Source organism: Daphnia pulex, chromosome 12, assembly GCF_021134715.1.
Source record: "Daphnia pulex isolate KAP4 chromosome 12, ASM2113471v1".
NCBI classification, from domain to species: Eukaryota; Metazoa; Arthropoda; class Branchiopoda; order Diplostraca; family Daphniidae; genus Daphnia; species Daphnia pulex.
Genome location: NC_060028.1, coordinates 4,981,891 through 4,998,259, shown reverse-complemented (window position 1 = coordinate 4,998,259; position 16,369 = coordinate 4,981,891). Strand labels below are relative to the sequence as shown.

The following is a 16,369-nucleotide window of genomic DNA, read 5'->3' as shown; positions in this document are numbered from 1 at the left end:
AAATTTCCTACCGTGGCTTGAAGACTAAGTTTCTACATTGAAATGCTATGAACCTCTGATCACTGCATAGCAATTGGAGTGCGTTACAGTTGCCAATATCCCTAACTACTCCTTTCGACGAGGATGGGATTCGAACCCATGCGTGCAATGCACAATGGATTAGCAGTCCATCACCTTAACCGCTCGGTCACCTCGTCGACATTTTATTCCTTAACGTTTTTCATCTAAAGCCAGATTATCTCAGTTTATCTGCACCATTGAATTACAGAATAATTATCCCGTATCGAACACCACCACATATCTAGTACACATCCCACGTTTCACGCCCGATGAGGGACTTGAACCCTCGACCTCAGGATTAAAAGTCCCGCGCTCTACCGTCTGAGCTAACCGGGCTGTATTACCTCCCTATCAACAATTCAGTGAAGATCGTATGAACAGTAATAATAAATTCAATTCTTGTTAAAGGCTTAAAACATGACTTCACTAGTAAAGACATGATTCAAACCTGATCACTTTCTGTCCAAAACAAGTAGTTGTTTCTTACAATTAGTATTGTTCGTCGTGTAACATGGGGTTTGTTTAAAGGCTTAAAACATGACTTCACTAGTAAAGACATGATTCAAACCTGATCACTTTCTGTTCAAAACAAGTAGTTGTTTCTTTCAATTAGTATTGTTCGTCGTATAACATGGGTTTGTGGCGCAATGGATAACGCGCCTGACTACGGATCAGGAGATTCCAGGTTCGACTCCTGGCAAGCTCGATTTACTTGCGTTTCAAGGAAGACAGTTGGTACCACTTTGTTATAGCGTTCAAGGACGATGGCCGCCTCGATAGCGCAGTAGGCAGCGCGCGAGTCTCATAATCTCGAGGTCGTGAGTTCGAACCTCACTCGGGGCATTTGTTTCATTTTACCTCTTGAAAAAATTCAAGTCAAACTTTAGAAAAAGCAAAATACTAAACTGTGCTTCGTTTTGAAAAGGATAGAAAGGGTTGTGGTGTTTACGTCGATTATGGTTTTTACGTCGATGGGGTTGTGCTCGCCACTACGAAAGTGTTGTTTGCTAATTGTAGGCTGTTTGCAAGATATAGTGTCCCTCGGATGTATTTGGGGATGGATGCAAACAGACATACTTTGAAGTGGCAATGGCGGTGACTTGAAGAAATAACGATTTGCAACGAACATGTACAGCACCCTCCGACAGCCTGGCGTAATAACGTACTGTTGTACAATAACTCACCATAATCAAGTACCCTAATCCATCAGCAACGCAGTGCATAAACTATAAAAGAGAGGGTTGCACTGTGGGAAAAAGTCTTGACTGGCCTTTCTTGCAACGATCTCGCTATCTAGTAAAATAGGTCCTACTGAGATTTGAACTCAGATTGTCAGAGTCAGAGTCTGAAGTGCTAACCATTACACCATAGAACCTTGATAAATTTCCTACCGTGGCTTGAAGACTAAGTTTCTACATTGAAATGCTATGAACCTCTGATCACTGCATAGCAATTGGAGTGCGTTACAGTTGCCAATATCCCTAACTACTCCTTTCGACGAGGATGGGATTCGAACCCATGCGTGCAATGCACAATGGATTAGCAGTCCATCACCTTAACCGCTCGGTCACCTCGTCGACATTTTATTCCTTAACGTTTTTCATCTAAAGCCAGATTATCTCAGTTTATCTGCACCATTGAATTACAGAATAATTATCCCGTATCGAACACCACCACATATCTAGTACACATCCCACGTTTCACGCCCGATGAGGGACTTGAACCCTCGACCTCAGGATTAAAAGTCCCGCGCTCTACCGTCTGAGCTAACCGGGCTGTATTACCTCCCTATCAACAATTCAGTGAAGATCGTATGAACAGTAATAATAAATTCAATTCTTGTTAAAGGCTTAAAACATGACTTCACTAGTAAAGACATGATTCAAACCTGATCACTTTCTGTCCAAAACAAGTAGTTGTTTCTTACAATTAGTATTGTTCGTCGTGTAACATGGGGTTTGTTTAAAGGCTTAAAACATGACTTCACTAGTAAAGACATGATTCAAACCTGATCACTTTCTGTTCAAAACAAGTAGTTGTTTTTTTCAATTAGTATTGTTCGTCGTATAACATGGGTTTGTGGCGCAATGGATAACGCGCCTGACTACGGATCAGGAGATTCCAGGTTCGACTCCTGGCAAGCTCGATTTACTTGCGTTTCAAGGAAGACAGTTGGTACCACTTTGTTATAGCGTTCAAGGACGATGGCCGCCTCGATAGCGCAGTAGGCAGCGCGCGAGTCTCATAATCTCGAGGTCGTGAGTTCGAACCTCACTCGGGGCATTTGTTTCATTTTACCTCTTGAAAAAATTCAAGTCAAACTTTAGAAAAAGCAAAATACTAAACTGTGCTTCGTTTTGAAAAGGATAGAAAGGGTTGTGGTGTTTACGTCGATTATGGTTTTTACGTCGATGGGGTTGTGCTCGCCACTACGAAAGTGTTGTTTGCTAATTGTAGGCTGTTTGCAAGATATAGTGTCCCTCGGATGTATTTGGGGATGGATGCAAACAGACATACTTTGAAGTGGCAATGGCGGTGACTTGAAGAAATAACGATTTGCAACGAACATGTACAGCACCCTCCGACAGCCTGGCGTAATAACGTACTGTTGTACAATAACTCACCATAATCAAGTACCCTAATCCATCAGCAACGCAGTGCATAAACTATAAAAGAGAGGGTTGCACTGTGGGAAAAAGTCTTGACTGGCCTTTCTTGCAACGATCTCGCTATCTAGTAAAATAGGTCCTACTGAGATTTGAACTCAGATTGTCAGAGTCAGAGTCTGAAGTGCTAACCATTACACCATAGAACCTTGATAAATTTCCTACCGTGGCTTGAAGACTAAGTTTCTACATTGAAATGCTATGAACCTCTGATCACTGCATAGCAATTGGAGTGCGTTACAGTTGCCAATATCCCTAACTACTCCTTTCGACGAGGATGGGATTCGAACCCATGCGTGCAATGCACAATGGATTAGCAGTCCATCACCTTAACCGCTCGGTCACCTCGTCGACATTTTATTCCTTAACGTTTTTCATCTAAAGCCAGATTATCTCAGTTTATCTGCACCATTGAATTACAGAATAATTATCCCGTATCGAACACCACCACATATCTAGTACACATCCCACGTTTCACGCCCGATGAGGGACTTGAACCCTCGACCTCAGGATTAAAAGTCCCGCGCTCTACCGTCTGAGCTAACCGGGCTGTATTACCTCCCTATCAACAATTCAGTGAAGATCGTATGAACAGTAATAATAAATTCAATTCTTGTTAAAGGCTTAAAACATGACTTCACTAGTAAAGACATGATTCAAACCTGATCACTTTCTGTCCAAAACAAGTAGTTGTTTCTTACAATTAGTATTGTTCGTCGTGTAACATGGGGTTTGTTTAAAGGCTTAAAACATGACTTCACTAGTAAAGACATGATTCAAACCTGATCACTTTCTGTTCAAAACAAGTAGTTGTTTCTTTCAATTAGTATTGTTCGTCGTATAACATGGGTTTGTGGCGCAATGGATAACGCGCCTGACTACGGATCAGGAGATTCCAGGTTCGACTCCTGGCAAGCTCGATTTACTTGCGTTTCAAGGAAGACAGTTGGTACCACTTTGTTATAGCGTTCAAGGACGATGGCCGCCTCGATAGCGCAGTAGGCAGCGCGCGAGTCTCATAATCTCGAGGTCGTGAGTTCGAACCTCACTCGGGGCATTTGTTTCATTTTACCTCTTGAAAAAATTCAAGTCAAACTTTAGAAAAAGCAAAATACTAAACTGTGCTTCGTTTTGAAAAGGATAGAAAGGGTTGTGGTGTTTACGTCGATTATGGTTTTTACGTCGATGGGGTTGTGCTCGCCACTACGAAAGTGTTGTTTGCTAATTGTAGGCTGTTTGCAAGATATAGTGTCCCTCGGATGTATTTGGGGATGGATGCAAACAGACATACTTTGAAGTGGCAATGGCGGTGACTTGAAGAAATAACGATTTGCAACGAACATGTACAGCACCCTCCGACAGCCTGGCGTAATAACGTACTGTTGTACAATAACTCACCATAATCAAGTACCCTAATCCATCAGCAACGCAGTGCATAAACTATAAAAGAGAGGGTTGCACTGTGGGAAAAAGTCTTGACTGGCCTTTCTTGCAACGATCTCGCTATCTAGTAAAATAGGTCCTACTGAGATTTGAACTCAGATTGTCAGAGTCAGAGTCTGAAGTGCTAACCATTACACCATAGAACCTTGATAAATTTCCTACCGTGGCTTGAAGACTAAGTTTCTACATTGAAATGCTATGAACCTCTGATCACTGCATAGCAATTGGAGTGCGTTACAGTTGCCAATATCCCTAACTACTCCTTTCGACGAGGATGGGATTCGAACCCATGCGTGCAATGCACAATGGATTAGCAGTCCATCACCTTAACCGCTCGGTCACCTCGTCGACATTTTATTCCTTAACGTTTTTCATCTAAAGCCAGATTATCTCAGTTTATCTGCACCATTGAATTACAGAATAATTATCCCGTATCGAACACCACCACATATCTAGTACACATCCCACGTTTCACGCCCGATGAGGGACTTGAACCCTCGACCTCAGGATTAAAAGTCCCGCGCTCTACCGTCTGAGCTAACCGGGCTGTATTACCTCCCTATCAACAATTCAGTGAAGATCGTATGAACAGTAATAATAAATTCAATTCTTGTTAAAGGCTTAAAACATGACTTCACTAGTAAAGACATGATTCAAACCTGATCACTTTCTGTCCAAAACAAGTAGTTGTTTCTTACAATTAGTATTGTTCGTCGTGTAACATGGGGTTTGTTTAAAGGCTTAAAACATGACTTCACTAGTAAAGACATGATTCAAACCTGATCACTTTCTGTTCAAAACAAGTAGTTGTTTCTTTCAATTAGTATTGTTCGTCGTATAACATGGGTTTGTGGCGCAATGGATAACGCGCCTGACTACGGATCAGGAGATTCCAGGTTCGACTCCTGGCAAGCTCGATTTACTTGCGTTTCAAGGAAGACAGTTGGTACCACTTTGTTATAGCGTTCAAGGACGATGGCCGCCTCGATAGCGCAGTAGGCAGCGCGCGAGTCTCATAATCTCGAGGTCGTGAGTTCGAACCTCACTCGGGGCATTTGTTTCATTTTACCTCTTGAAAAAATTCAAGTCAAACTTTAGAAAAAGCAAAATACTAAACTGTGCTTCGTTTTGAAAAGGATAGAAAGGGTTGTGGTGTTTACGTCGATTATGGTTTTTACGTCGATGGGGTTGTGCTCGCCACTACGAAAGTGTTGTTTGCTAATTGTAGGCTGTTTGCAAGATATAGTGTCCCTCGGATGTATTTGGGGATGGATGCAAACAGACATACTTTGAAGTGGCAATGGCGGTGACTTGAAGAAATAACGATTTGCAACGAACATGTACAGCACCCTCCGACAGCCTGGCGTAATAACGTACTGTTGTACAATAACTCACCATAATCAAGTACCCTAATCCATCAGCAACGCAGTGCATAAACTATAAAAGAGAGGGTTGCACTGTGGGAAAAAGTCTTGACTGGCCTTTCTTGCAACGATCTCGCTATCTAGTAAAATAGGTCCTACTGAGATTTGAACTCAGATTGTCAGAGTCAGAGTCTGAAGTGCTAACCATTACACCATAGAACCTTGATAAATTTCCTACCGTGGCTTGAAGACTAAGTTTCTACATTGAAATGCTATGAACCTCTGATCACTGCATAGCAATTGGAGTGCGTTACAGTTGCCAATATCCCTAACTACTCCTTTCGACGAGGATGGGATTCGAACCCATGCGTGCAATGCACAATGGATTAGCAGTCCATCACCTTAACCGCTCGGTCACCTCGTCGACATTTTATTCCTTAACGTTTTTCATCTAAAGCCAGATTATCTCAGTTTATCTGCACCATTGAATTACAGAATAATTATCCCGTATCGAACACCACCACATATCTAGTACACATCCCACGTTTCACGCCCGATGAGGGACTTGAACCCTCGACCTCAGGATTAAAAGTCCCGCGCTCTACCGTCTGAGCTAACCGGGCTGTATTACCTCCCTATCAACAATTCAGTGAAGATCGTATGAACAGTAATAATAAATTCAATTCTTGTTAAAGGCTTAAAACATGACTTCACTAGTAAAGACATGATTCAAACCTGATCACTTTCTGTCCAAAACAAGTAGTTGTTTCTTACAATTAGTATTGTTCGTCGTGTAACATGGGGTTTGTTTAAAGGCTTAAAACATGACTTCACTAGTAAAGACATGATTCAAACCTGATCACTTTCTGTTCAAAACAAGTAGTTGTTTCTTTCAATTAGTATTGTTCGTCGTATAACATGGGTTTGTGGCGCAATGGATAACGCGCCTGACTACGGATCAGGAGATTCCAGGTTCGACTCCTGGCAAGCTCGATTTACTTGCGTTTCAAGGAAGACAGTTGGTACCACTTTGTTATAGCGTTCAAGGACGATGGCCGCCTCGATAGCGCAGTAGGCAGCGCGCGAGTCTCATAATCTCGAGGTCGTGAGTTCGAACCTCACTCGGGGCATTTGTTTCATTTTACCTCTTGAAAAAATTCAAGTCAAACTTTAGAAAAAGCAAAATACTAAACTGTGCTTCGTTTTGAAAAGGATAGAAAGGGTTGTGGTGTTTACGTCGATTATGGTTTTTACGTCGATGGGGTTGTGCTCGCCACTACGAAAGTGTTGTTTGCTAATTGTAGGCTGTTTGCAAGATATAGTGTCCCTCGGATGTATTTGGGGATGGATGCAAACAGACATACTTTGAAGTGGCAATGGCGGTGACTTGAAGAAATAACGATTTGCAACGAACATGTACAGCACCCTCCGACAGCCTGGCGTAATAACGTACTGTTGTACAATAACTCACCATAATCAAGTACCCTAATCCATCAGCAACGCAGTGCATAAACTATAAAAGAGAGGGTTGCACTGTGGGAAAAAGTCTTGACTGGCCTTTCTTGCAACGATCTCGCTATCTAGTAAAATAGGTCCTACTGAGATTTGAACTCAGATTGTCAGAGTCAGAGTCTGAAGTGCTAACCATTACACCATAGAACCTTGATAAATTTCCTACCGTGGCTTGAAGACTAAGTTTCTACATTGAAATGCTATGAACCTCTGATCACTGCATAGCAATTGGAGTGCGTTACAGTTGCCAATATCCCTAACTACTCCTTTCGACGAGGATGGGATTCGAACCCATGCGTGCAATGCACAATGGATTAGCAGTCCATCACCTTAACCGCTCGGTCACCTCGTCGACATTTTATTCCTTAACGTTTTTCATCTAAAGCCAGATTATCTCAGTTTATCTGCACCATTGAATTACAGAATAATTATCCCGTATCGAACACCACCACATATCTAGTACACATCCCACGTTTCACGCCCGATGAGGGACTTGAACCCTCGACCTCAGGATTAAAAGTCCCGCGCTCTACCGTCTGAGCTAACCGGGCTGTATTACCTCCCTATCAACAATTCAGTGAAGATCGTATGAACAGTAATAATAAATTCAATTCTTGTTAAAGGCTTAAAACATGACTTCACTAGTAAAGACATGATTCAAACCTGATCACTTTCTGTCCAAAACAAGTAGTTGTTTCTTACAATTAGTATTGTTCGTCGTGTAACATGGGGTTTGTTTAAAGGCTTAAAACATGACTTCACTAGTAAAGACATGATTCAAACCTGATCACTTTCTGTTCAAAACAAGTAGTTGTTTTTTTCAATTAGTATTGTTCGTCGTATAACATGGGTTTGTGGCGCAATGGATAACGCGCCTGACTACGGATCAGGAGATTCCAGGTTCGACTCCTGGCAAGCTCGATTTACTTGCGTTTCAAGGAAGACAGTTGGTACCACTTTGTTATAGCGTTCAAGGACGATGGCCGCCTCGATAGCGCAGTAGGCAGCGCGCGAGTCTCATAATCTCGAGGTCGTGAGTTCGAACCTCACTCGGGGCATTTGTTTCATTTTACCTCTTGAAAAAATTCAAGTCAAACTTTAGAAAGAGCAAAATACTAAACTGTGCTTCGTTTTGAAAAGGATAGAAAGGGTTGTGGTGTTTACGTCGATTATGGTTTTTACGTCGATGGGGTTGTGCTCGCCACTACGAAAGTGTTGTTTGCTAATTGTAGGCTGTTTGCAAGATATAGTGTCCCTCGGATGTATTTGGGGATGGATGCAAACAGACATACTTTGAAGTGGCAATGGCGGTGACTTGAAGAAATAACGATTTGCAACGAACATGTACAGCACCCTCCGACAGCCTGGCGTAATAACGTACTGTTGTACAATAACTCACCATAATCAAGTACCCTAATCCATCAGCAACGCAGTGCATAAACTATAAAAGAGAGGGTTGCACTGTGGGAAAAAGTCTTGACTGGCCTTTCTTGCAACGATCTCGCTATCTAGTAAAATAGGTCCTACTGAGATTTGAACTCAGATTGTCAGAGTCAGAGTCTGAAGTGCTAACCATTACACCATAGAACCTTGATAAATTTCCTACCGTGGCTTGAAGACTAAGTTTCTACATTGAAATGCTATGAACCTCTGATCACTGCATAGCAATTGGAGTGCGTTACAGTTGCCAATATCCCTAACTACTCCTTTCGACGAGGATGGGATTCGAACCCATGCGTGCAATGCACAATGGATTAGCAGTCCATCACCTTAACCGCTCGGTCACCTCGTCGACATTTTATTCCTTAACGTTTTTCATCTAAAGCCAGATTATCTCAGTTTATCTGCACCATTGAATTACAGAATAATTATCCCGTATCGAACACCACCACATATCTAGTACACATCCCACGTTTCACGCCCGATGAGGGACTTGAACCCTCGACCTCAGGATTAAAAGTCCCGCGCTCTACCGTCTGAGCTAACCGGGCTGTATTACCTCCCTATCAACAATTCAGTGAAGATCGTATGAACAGTAATAATAAATTCAATTCTTGTTAAAGGCTTAAAACATGACTTCACTAGTAAAGACATGATTCAAACCTGATCACTTTCTGTCCAAAACAAGTAGTTGTTTCTTACAATTAGTATTGTTCGTCGTGTAACATGGGGTTTGTTTAAAGGCTTAAAACATGACTTCACTAGTAAAGACATGATTCAAACCTGATCACTTTCTGTTCAAAACAAGTAGTTGTTTCTTTCAATTAGTATTGTTCGTCGTATAACATGGGTTTGTGGCGCAATGGATAACGCGCCTGACTACGGATCAGGAGATTCCAGGTTCGACTCCTGGCAAGCTCGATTTACTTGCGTTTCAAGGAAGACAGTTGGTACCACTTTGTTATAGCGTTCAAGGACGATGGCCGCCTCGATAGCGCAGTAGGCAGCGCGCGAGTCTCATAATCTCGAGGTCGTGAGTTCGAACCTCACTCGGGGCATTTGTTTCATTTTACCTCTTGAAAAAATTCAAGTCAAACTTTAGAAAGAGCAAAATACTAAACTGTGCTTCGTTTTGAAAAGGATAGAAAGGGTTGTGGTGTTTACGTCGATTATGGTTTTTACGTCGATGGGGTTGTGCTCGCCACTACGAAAGTGTTGTTTGCTAATTGTAGGCTGTTTGCAAGATATAGTGTCCCTCGGATGTATTTGGGGATGGATGCAAACAGACATACTTTGAAGTGGCAATGGCGGTGACTTGAAGAAATAACGATTTGCAACGAACATGTACAGCACCCTCCGACAGCCTGGCGTAATAACGTACTGTTGTACAATAACTCACCATAATCAAGTACCCTAATCCATCAGCAACGCAGTGCATAAACTATAAAAGAGAGGGTTGCACTGTGGGAAAAAGTCTTGACTGGCCTTTCTTGCAACGATCTCGCTATCTAGTAAAATAGGTCCTACTGAGATTTGAACTCAGATTGTCAGAGTCAGAGTCTGAAGTGCTAACCATTACACCATAGAACCTTGATAAATTTCCTACCGTGGCTTGAAGACTAAGTTTCTACATTGAAATGCTATGAACCTCTGATCACTGCATAGCAATTGGAGTGCGTTACAGTTGCCAATATCCCTAACTACTCCTTTCGACGAGGATGGGATTCGAACCCATGCGTGCAATGCACAATGGATTAGCAGTCCATCACCTTAACCGCTCGGTCACCTCGTCGACATTTTATTCCTTAACGTTTTTCATCTAAAGCCAGATTATCTCAGTTTATCTGCACCATTGAATTACAGAATAATTATCCCGTATCGAACACCACCACATATCTAGTACACATCCCACGTTTCACGCCCGATGAGGGACTTGAACCCTCGACCTCAGGATTAAAAGTCCCGCGCTCTACCGTCTGAGCTAACCGGGCTGTATTACCTCCCTATCAACAATTCAGTGAAGATCGTATGAACAGTAATAATAAATTCAATTCTTGTTAAAGGCTTAAAACATGACTTCACTAGTAAAGACATGATTCAAACCTGATCACTTTCTGTCCAAAACAAGTAGTTGTTTCTTACAATTAGTATTGTTCGTCGTGTAACATGGGGTTTGTTTAAAGGCTTAAAACATGACTTCACTAGTAAAGACATGATTCAAACCTGATCACTTTCTGTTCAAAACAAGTAGTTGTTTTTTTTTTCAATTAGTATTGTTCGTCGTATAACATGGGTTTGTGGCGCAATGGATAACGCGCCTGACTACGGATCAGGAGATTCCAGGTTCGACTCCTGGCAAGCTCGATTTACTTGCGTTTCAAGGAAGACAGTTGGTACCACTTTGTTATAGCGTTCAAGGACGATGGCCGCCTCGATAGCGCAGTAGGCAGCGCGCGAGTCTCATAATCTCGAGGTCGTGAGTTCGAACCTCACTCGGGGCATTTGTTTCATTTTACCTCTTGAAAAAATTCAAGTCAAACTTTAGAAAGAGCAAAATACTAAACTGTGCTTCGTTTTGAAAAGGATAGAAAGGGTTGTGGTGTTTACGTCGATTATGGTTTTTACGTCGATGGGGTTGTGCTCGCCACTACGAAAGTGTTGTTTGCTAATTGTAGGCTGTTTGCAAGATATAGTGTCCCTCGGATGTATTTGGGGATGGATGCAAACAGACATACTTTGAAGTGGCAATGGCGGTGACTTGAAGAAATAACGATTTGCAACGAACATGTACAGCACCCTCCGACAGCCTGGCGTAATAACGTACTGTTGTACAATAACTCACCATAATCAAGTACCCTAATCCATCAGCAACGCAGTGCATAAACTATAAAAGAGAGGGTTGCACTGTGGGAAAAAGTCTTGACTGGCCTTTCTTGCAACGATCTCGCTATCTAGTAAAATAGGTCCTACTGAGATTTGAACTCAGATTGTCAGAGTCAGAGTCTGAAGTGCTAACCATTACACCATAGAACCTTGATAAATTTCCTACCGTGGCTTGAAGACTAAGTTTCTACATTGAAATGCTATGAACCTCTGATCACTGCATAGCAATTGGAGTGCGTTACAGTTGCCAATATCCCTAACTACTCCTTTCGACGAGGATGGGATTCGAACCCATGCGTGCAATGCACAATGGATTAGCAGTCCATCACCTTAACCGCTCGGTCACCTCGTCGACATTTTATTCCTTAACGTTTTTCATCTAAAGCCAGATTATCTCAGTTTATCTGCACCATTGAATTACAGAATAATTATCCCGTATCGAACACCACCACATATCTAGTACACATCCCACGTTTCACGCCCGATGAGGGACTTGAACCCTCGACCTCAGGATTAAAAGTCCCGCGCTCTACCGTCTGAGCTAACCGGGCTGTATTACCTCCCTATCAACAATTCAGTGAAGATCGTATGAACAGTAATAATAAATTCAATTCTTGTTAAAGGCTTAAAACATGACTTCACTAGTAAAGACATGATTCAAACCTGATCACTTTCTGTCCAAAACAAGTAGTTGTTTCTTACAATTAGTATTGTTCGTCGTGTAACATGGGGTTTGTTTAAAGGCTTAAAACATGACTTCACTAGTAAAGACATGATTCAAACCTGATCACTTTCTGTTCAAAACAAGTAGTTTTTTTTTTCAATTAGTATTGTTCGTCGTATAACATGGGTTTGTGGCGCAATGGATAACGCGCCTGACTACGGATCAGGAGATTCCAGGTTCGACTCCTGGCAAGCTCGATTTACTTGCGTTTCAAGGAAGACAGTTGGTACCACTTTGTTATAGCGTTCAAGGACGATGGCCGCCTCGATAGCGCAGTAGGCAGCGCGCGAGTCTCATAATCTCGAGGTCGTGAGTTCGAACCTCACTCGGGGCATTTGTTTCATTTTACCTCTTGAAAAAATTCAAGTCAAACTTTAGAAAGAGCAAAATACTAAACTGTGCTTCGTTTTGAAAAGGATAGAAAGGGTTGTGGTGTTTACGTCGATTATGGTTTTTACGTCGATGGGGTTGTGCTCGCCACTACGAAAGTGTTGTTTGCTAATTGTAGGCTGTTTGCAAGATATAGTGTCCCTCGGATGTATTTGGGGATGGATGCAAACAGACATACTTTGAAGTGGCAATGGCGGTGACTTGAAGAAATAACGATTTGCAACGAACATGTACAGCACCCTCCGACAGCCTGGCGTAATAACGTACTGTTGTACAATAACTCACCATAATCAAGTACCCTAATCCATCAGCAACGCAGTGCATAAACTATAAAAGAGAGGGTTGCACTGTGGGAAAAAGTCTTGACTGGCCTTTCTTGCAACGATCTCGCTATCTAGTAAAATAGGTCCTACTGAGATTTGAACTCAGATTGTCAGAGTCAGAGTCTGAAGTGCTAACCATTACACCATAGAACCTTGATAAATTTCCTACCGTGGCTTGAAGACTAAGTTTCTACATTGAAATGCTATGAACCTCTGATCACTGCATAGCAATTGGAGTGCGTTACAGTTGCCAATATCCCTAACTACTCCTTTCGACGAGGATGGGATTCGAACCCATGCGTGCAATGCACAATGGATTAGCAGTCCATCACCTTAACCGCTCGGTCACCTCGTCGACATTTTATTCCTTAACGTTTTTCATCTAAAGCCAGATTATCTCAGTTTATCTGCACCATTGAATTACAGAATAATTATCCCGTATCGAACACCACCACATATCTAGTACACATCCCACGTTTCACGCCCGATGAGGGACTTGAACCCTCGACCTCAGGATTAAAAGTCCCGCGCTCTACCGTCTGAGCTAACCGGGCTGTATTACCTCCCTATCAACAATTCAGTGAAGATCGTATGAACAGTAATAATAAATTCAATTCTTGTTAAAGGCTTAAAACATGACTTCACTAGTAAAGACATGATTCAAACCTGATCACTTTCTGTCCAAAACAAGTAGTTGTTTCTTACAATTAGTATTGTTCGTCGTGTAACATGGGGTTTGTTTAAAGGCTTAAAACATGACTTAACTAGTAAAGACATGATTCAAACCTGATCACTTTCTGTTCAAAACAAGTAGTTGTTTCTTTCAATTAGTATTGTTCGTCGTATAACATGGGTTTGTGGCGCAATGGATAACGCGCCTGACTACGGATCAGGAGATTCCAGGTTCGACTCCTGGCAAGCTCGATTTACTTGCGTTTCAAGGAAGACAGTTGGTACCACTTTGTTATAGCGTTCAAGGACGATGGCCGCCTCGATAGCGCAGTAGGCAGCGCGCGAGTCTCATAATCTCGAGGTCGTGAGTTCGAACCTCACTCGGGGCATTTGTTTCATTTTACCTCTTGAAAAAATTCAAGTCAAACTTTAGAAAGAGCAAAATACTAAACTGTGCTTCGTTTTGAAAAGGATAGAAAGGGTTGTGGTGTTTACGTCGATTATGGTTTTTACGTCGATGGGGTTGTGCTCGCCACTACGAAAGTGTTGTTTGCTAATTGTAGGCTGTTTGCAAGATATAGTGTCCCTCGGATGTATTTGGGGATGGATGCAAACAGACATACTTTGAAGTGGCAATGGCGGTGACTTGAAGAAATAACGATTTGCAACGAACATGTACAGCACCCTCCGACAGCCTGGCGTAATAACGTACTGTTGTACAATAACTCACCATAATCAAGTACCCTAATCCATCAGCAACGCAGTGCATAAACTATAAAAGAGAGGGTTGCACTGTGGGAAAAAGTCTTGACTGGCCTTTCTTGCAACGATCTCGCTATCTAGTAAAATAGGTCCTACTGAGATTTGAACTCAGATTGTCAGAGTCAGAGTCTGAAGTGCTAACCATTACACCATAGAACCTTGATAAATTTCCTACCGTGGCTTGAAGACTAAGTTTCTACATTGAAATGCTATGAACCTCTGATCACTGCATAGCAATTGGAGTGCGTTACAGTTGCCAATATCCCTAACTACTCCTTTCGACGAGGATGGGATTCGAACCCATGCGTGCAATGCACAATGGATTAGCAGTCCATCACCTTAACCGCTCGGTCACCTCGTCGACATTTTATTCCTTAACGTTTTTCATCTAAAGCCAGATTATCTCAGTTTATCTGCACCATTGAATTACAGAATAATTATCCCGTATCGAACACCACCACATATCTAGTACACATCCCACGTTTCACGCCCGATGAGGGACTTGAACCCTCGACCTCAGGATTAAAAGTCCCGCGCTCTACCGTCTGAGCTAACCGGGCTGTATTACCTCCCTATCAACAATTCAGTGAAGATCGTATGAACAGTAATAATAAATTCAATTCTTGTTAAAGGCTTAAAACATGACTTCACTAGTAAAGACATGATTCAAACCTGATCACTTTCTGTCCAAAACAAGTAGTTGTTTCTTACAATTAGTATTGTTCGTCGTGTAACATGGGGTTTGTTTAAAGGCTTAAAACATGACTTCACTAGTAAAGACATGATTCAAACCTGATCACTTTCTGTTCAAAACAAGTAGTTGTTTCTTTCAATTAGTATTGTTCGTCGTATAACATGGGTTTGTGGCGCAATGGATAACGCGCCTGACTACGGATCAGGAGATTCCAGGTTCGACTCCTGGCAAGCTCGATTTACTTGCGTTTCAAGGAAGACAGTTGGTACCACTTTGTTATAGCGTTCAAGGACGATGGCCGCCTCGATAGCGCAGTAGGCAGCGCGCGAGTCTCATAATCTCGAGGTCGTGAGTTCGAACCTCACTCGGGGCATTTGTTTCATTTTACCTCTTGAAAAAATTCAAGTCAAACTTTAGAAAAAGCAAAATACTAAACTGTGCTTCGTTTTGAAAAGGATAGAAAGGGTTGTGGTGTTTACGTCGATTATGGTTTTTACGTCGATGGGGTTGTGCTCGCCACTACGAAAGTGTTGTTTGCTAATTGTAGGCTGTTTGCAAGATATAGTGTCCCTCGGATGTATTTGGGGATGGATGCAAACAGACATACTTTGAAGTGGCAATGGCGGTGACTTGAAGAAATAACGATTTGCAACGAACATGTACAGCACCCTCCGACAGCCTGGCGTAATAACGTACTGTTGTACAATAACTCACCATAATCAAGTACCCTAATCCATCAGCAACGCAGTGCATAAACTATAAAAGAGAGGGTTGCACTGTGGGAAAAAGTCTTGACTGGCCTTTCTTGCAACGATCTCGCTATCTAGTAAAATAGGTCCTACTGAGATTTGAACTCAGATTGTCAGAGTCAGAGTCTGAAGTGCTAACCATTACACCATAGAACCTTGATAAATTTCCTACCGTGGCTTGAAGACTAAGTTTCTACATTGAAATGCTATGAACCTCTGATCACTGCATAGCAATTGGAGTGCGTTACAGTTGCCAATATCCCTAACTACTCCTTTCGACGAGGATGGGATTCGAACCCATGCGTGCAATGCACAATGGATTAGCAGTCCATCACCTTAACCGCTCGGTCACCTCGTCGACATTTTATTCCTTAACGTTTTTCATCTAAAGCCAGATTATCTCAGTTTATCTGCACCATTGAATTACAGAATAATTATCCCGTATCGAACACCACCACATATCTAGTACACATCCCACGTTTCACGCCCGATGAGGGACTTGAACCCTCGACCTCAGGATTAAAAGTCCCGCGCTCTACCGTCTGAGCTAACCGGGCTGTATTACCTCCCTATCAACAATTCAAGTGAAGATCGTATGAACAGTAATAATAAATTCAATTCTTGTTAAAGGCTTAAAACATGACTTCACTAGTAAAGACATGATTCAAACCTGATCACTTTCTGTCC

General features: G+C 42.1%; 52 non-coding genes across 52 annotated transcripts; 17 read left to right on the top strand and 35 right to left on the bottom strand.

Annotated features, from left to right (window-relative positions):
- Positions 1-115: 115 nt before the first annotated feature.
- On the bottom strand, positions 116-197 carry Trnas-gcu. The gene has a single exon. It is a non-coding gene; the product is annotated as a tRNA-Ser (tRNA).
- Positions 198-323: 126 nt separating this feature from the next.
- Positions 324-396, bottom strand: Trnak-uuu. Its single transcript has one exon. It is a non-coding gene; the product is annotated as a tRNA-Lys (tRNA).
- A 434-nt stretch (positions 397-830) lies between these two features.
- On the top strand, positions 831-903 carry Trnam-cau. Its single transcript has one exon. It is a non-coding gene; the product is annotated as a tRNA-Met (tRNA).
- Positions 904-1,363: 460 nt separating this feature from the next.
- Trnaq-cug lies at positions 1,364-1,435 on the bottom strand. The gene has a single exon. It is a non-coding gene; the product is annotated as a tRNA-Gln (tRNA).
- A 120-nt stretch (positions 1,436-1,555) lies between these two features.
- Positions 1,556-1,637, bottom strand: Trnas-gcu. The gene has a single exon. It is a non-coding gene; the product is annotated as a tRNA-Ser (tRNA).
- A 126-nt stretch (positions 1,638-1,763) lies between these two features.
- Positions 1,764-1,836, bottom strand: Trnak-uuu. The gene has a single exon. It is a non-coding gene; the product is annotated as a tRNA-Lys (tRNA).
- Positions 1,837-2,270: 434 nt separating this feature from the next.
- On the top strand, positions 2,271-2,343 carry Trnam-cau. The gene has a single exon. It is a non-coding gene; the product is annotated as a tRNA-Met (tRNA).
- Positions 2,344-2,803: 460 nt separating this feature from the next.
- On the bottom strand, positions 2,804-2,875 carry Trnaq-cug. The gene has a single exon. It is a non-coding gene; the product is annotated as a tRNA-Gln (tRNA).
- A 120-nt stretch (positions 2,876-2,995) lies between these two features.
- Trnas-gcu lies at positions 2,996-3,077 on the bottom strand. Its single transcript has one exon. It is a non-coding gene; the product is annotated as a tRNA-Ser (tRNA).
- Positions 3,078-3,203: 126 nt separating this feature from the next.
- On the bottom strand, positions 3,204-3,276 carry Trnak-uuu. Its single transcript has one exon. It is a non-coding gene; the product is annotated as a tRNA-Lys (tRNA).
- Positions 3,277-3,710: 434 nt separating this feature from the next.
- On the top strand, positions 3,711-3,783 carry Trnam-cau. Its single transcript has one exon. It is a non-coding gene; the product is annotated as a tRNA-Met (tRNA).
- A 460-nt stretch (positions 3,784-4,243) lies between these two features.
- Positions 4,244-4,315, bottom strand: Trnaq-cug. The gene has a single exon. It is a non-coding gene; the product is annotated as a tRNA-Gln (tRNA).
- A 120-nt stretch (positions 4,316-4,435) lies between these two features.
- On the bottom strand, positions 4,436-4,517 carry Trnas-gcu. Its single transcript has one exon. It is a non-coding gene; the product is annotated as a tRNA-Ser (tRNA).
- A 126-nt stretch (positions 4,518-4,643) lies between these two features.
- On the bottom strand, positions 4,644-4,716 carry Trnak-uuu. The gene has a single exon. It is a non-coding gene; the product is annotated as a tRNA-Lys (tRNA).
- Positions 4,717-5,150: 434 nt separating this feature from the next.
- Trnam-cau lies at positions 5,151-5,223 on the top strand. Its single transcript has one exon. It is a non-coding gene; the product is annotated as a tRNA-Met (tRNA).
- Positions 5,224-5,683: 460 nt separating this feature from the next.
- On the bottom strand, positions 5,684-5,755 carry Trnaq-cug. The gene has a single exon. It is a non-coding gene; the product is annotated as a tRNA-Gln (tRNA).
- Positions 5,756-5,875: 120 nt separating this feature from the next.
- On the bottom strand, positions 5,876-5,957 carry Trnas-gcu. The gene has a single exon. It is a non-coding gene; the product is annotated as a tRNA-Ser (tRNA).
- Positions 5,958-6,083: 126 nt separating this feature from the next.
- Positions 6,084-6,156, bottom strand: Trnak-uuu. Its single transcript has one exon. It is a non-coding gene; the product is annotated as a tRNA-Lys (tRNA).
- Positions 6,157-6,590: 434 nt separating this feature from the next.
- Positions 6,591-6,663, top strand: Trnam-cau. The gene has a single exon. It is a non-coding gene; the product is annotated as a tRNA-Met (tRNA).
- A 460-nt stretch (positions 6,664-7,123) lies between these two features.
- Positions 7,124-7,195, bottom strand: Trnaq-cug. The gene has a single exon. It is a non-coding gene; the product is annotated as a tRNA-Gln (tRNA).
- Positions 7,196-7,315: 120 nt separating this feature from the next.
- Positions 7,316-7,397, bottom strand: Trnas-gcu. Its single transcript has one exon. It is a non-coding gene; the product is annotated as a tRNA-Ser (tRNA).
- A 126-nt stretch (positions 7,398-7,523) lies between these two features.
- Trnak-uuu lies at positions 7,524-7,596 on the bottom strand. Its single transcript has one exon. It is a non-coding gene; the product is annotated as a tRNA-Lys (tRNA).
- Positions 7,597-7,893: 297 nt separating this feature from the next.
- On the top strand, positions 7,894-7,966 carry Trnar-acg. The gene has a single exon. It is a non-coding gene; the product is annotated as a tRNA-Arg (tRNA).
- Positions 7,967-8,030: 64 nt separating this feature from the next.
- Trnam-cau lies at positions 8,031-8,103 on the top strand. The gene has a single exon. It is a non-coding gene; the product is annotated as a tRNA-Met (tRNA).
- A 460-nt stretch (positions 8,104-8,563) lies between these two features.
- Trnaq-cug lies at positions 8,564-8,635 on the bottom strand. The gene has a single exon. It is a non-coding gene; the product is annotated as a tRNA-Gln (tRNA).
- A 120-nt stretch (positions 8,636-8,755) lies between these two features.
- On the bottom strand, positions 8,756-8,837 carry Trnas-gcu. Its single transcript has one exon. It is a non-coding gene; the product is annotated as a tRNA-Ser (tRNA).
- Positions 8,838-8,963: 126 nt separating this feature from the next.
- On the bottom strand, positions 8,964-9,036 carry Trnak-uuu. Its single transcript has one exon. It is a non-coding gene; the product is annotated as a tRNA-Lys (tRNA).
- A 297-nt stretch (positions 9,037-9,333) lies between these two features.
- Trnar-acg lies at positions 9,334-9,406 on the top strand. Its single transcript has one exon. It is a non-coding gene; the product is annotated as a tRNA-Arg (tRNA).
- Positions 9,407-9,470: 64 nt separating this feature from the next.
- Positions 9,471-9,543, top strand: Trnam-cau. The gene has a single exon. It is a non-coding gene; the product is annotated as a tRNA-Met (tRNA).
- Positions 9,544-10,003: 460 nt separating this feature from the next.
- On the bottom strand, positions 10,004-10,075 carry Trnaq-cug. Its single transcript has one exon. It is a non-coding gene; the product is annotated as a tRNA-Gln (tRNA).
- Positions 10,076-10,195: 120 nt separating this feature from the next.
- Trnas-gcu lies at positions 10,196-10,277 on the bottom strand. Its single transcript has one exon. It is a non-coding gene; the product is annotated as a tRNA-Ser (tRNA).
- Positions 10,278-10,403: 126 nt separating this feature from the next.
- Positions 10,404-10,476, bottom strand: Trnak-uuu. The gene has a single exon. It is a non-coding gene; the product is annotated as a tRNA-Lys (tRNA).
- Positions 10,477-10,776: 300 nt separating this feature from the next.
- Positions 10,777-10,849, top strand: Trnar-acg. Its single transcript has one exon. It is a non-coding gene; the product is annotated as a tRNA-Arg (tRNA).
- A 64-nt stretch (positions 10,850-10,913) lies between these two features.
- On the top strand, positions 10,914-10,986 carry Trnam-cau. The gene has a single exon. It is a non-coding gene; the product is annotated as a tRNA-Met (tRNA).
- A 460-nt stretch (positions 10,987-11,446) lies between these two features.
- Positions 11,447-11,518, bottom strand: Trnaq-cug. The gene has a single exon. It is a non-coding gene; the product is annotated as a tRNA-Gln (tRNA).
- A 120-nt stretch (positions 11,519-11,638) lies between these two features.
- On the bottom strand, positions 11,639-11,720 carry Trnas-gcu. Its single transcript has one exon. It is a non-coding gene; the product is annotated as a tRNA-Ser (tRNA).
- Positions 11,721-11,846: 126 nt separating this feature from the next.
- Trnak-uuu lies at positions 11,847-11,919 on the bottom strand. The gene has a single exon. It is a non-coding gene; the product is annotated as a tRNA-Lys (tRNA).
- A 297-nt stretch (positions 11,920-12,216) lies between these two features.
- Trnar-acg lies at positions 12,217-12,289 on the top strand. The gene has a single exon. It is a non-coding gene; the product is annotated as a tRNA-Arg (tRNA).
- Positions 12,290-12,353: 64 nt separating this feature from the next.
- Trnam-cau lies at positions 12,354-12,426 on the top strand. The gene has a single exon. It is a non-coding gene; the product is annotated as a tRNA-Met (tRNA).
- A 460-nt stretch (positions 12,427-12,886) lies between these two features.
- On the bottom strand, positions 12,887-12,958 carry Trnaq-cug. Its single transcript has one exon. It is a non-coding gene; the product is annotated as a tRNA-Gln (tRNA).
- Positions 12,959-13,078: 120 nt separating this feature from the next.
- Trnas-gcu lies at positions 13,079-13,160 on the bottom strand. Its single transcript has one exon. It is a non-coding gene; the product is annotated as a tRNA-Ser (tRNA).
- A 126-nt stretch (positions 13,161-13,286) lies between these two features.
- On the bottom strand, positions 13,287-13,359 carry Trnak-uuu. The gene has a single exon. It is a non-coding gene; the product is annotated as a tRNA-Lys (tRNA).
- A 297-nt stretch (positions 13,360-13,656) lies between these two features.
- Trnar-acg lies at positions 13,657-13,729 on the top strand. The gene has a single exon. It is a non-coding gene; the product is annotated as a tRNA-Arg (tRNA).
- A 64-nt stretch (positions 13,730-13,793) lies between these two features.
- Positions 13,794-13,866, top strand: Trnam-cau. The gene has a single exon. It is a non-coding gene; the product is annotated as a tRNA-Met (tRNA).
- A 460-nt stretch (positions 13,867-14,326) lies between these two features.
- On the bottom strand, positions 14,327-14,398 carry Trnaq-cug. Its single transcript has one exon. It is a non-coding gene; the product is annotated as a tRNA-Gln (tRNA).
- A 120-nt stretch (positions 14,399-14,518) lies between these two features.
- Positions 14,519-14,600, bottom strand: Trnas-gcu. Its single transcript has one exon. It is a non-coding gene; the product is annotated as a tRNA-Ser (tRNA).
- A 126-nt stretch (positions 14,601-14,726) lies between these two features.
- On the bottom strand, positions 14,727-14,799 carry Trnak-uuu. The gene has a single exon. It is a non-coding gene; the product is annotated as a tRNA-Lys (tRNA).
- Positions 14,800-15,096: 297 nt separating this feature from the next.
- On the top strand, positions 15,097-15,169 carry Trnar-acg. Its single transcript has one exon. It is a non-coding gene; the product is annotated as a tRNA-Arg (tRNA).
- A 64-nt stretch (positions 15,170-15,233) lies between these two features.
- On the top strand, positions 15,234-15,306 carry Trnam-cau. The gene has a single exon. It is a non-coding gene; the product is annotated as a tRNA-Met (tRNA).
- A 460-nt stretch (positions 15,307-15,766) lies between these two features.
- On the bottom strand, positions 15,767-15,838 carry Trnaq-cug. Its single transcript has one exon. It is a non-coding gene; the product is annotated as a tRNA-Gln (tRNA).
- A 120-nt stretch (positions 15,839-15,958) lies between these two features.
- Positions 15,959-16,040, bottom strand: Trnas-gcu. The gene has a single exon. It is a non-coding gene; the product is annotated as a tRNA-Ser (tRNA).
- Positions 16,041-16,166: 126 nt separating this feature from the next.
- Positions 16,167-16,239, bottom strand: Trnak-uuu. Its single transcript has one exon. It is a non-coding gene; the product is annotated as a tRNA-Lys (tRNA).
- Positions 16,240-16,369: the final 130 nt, after the last annotated feature.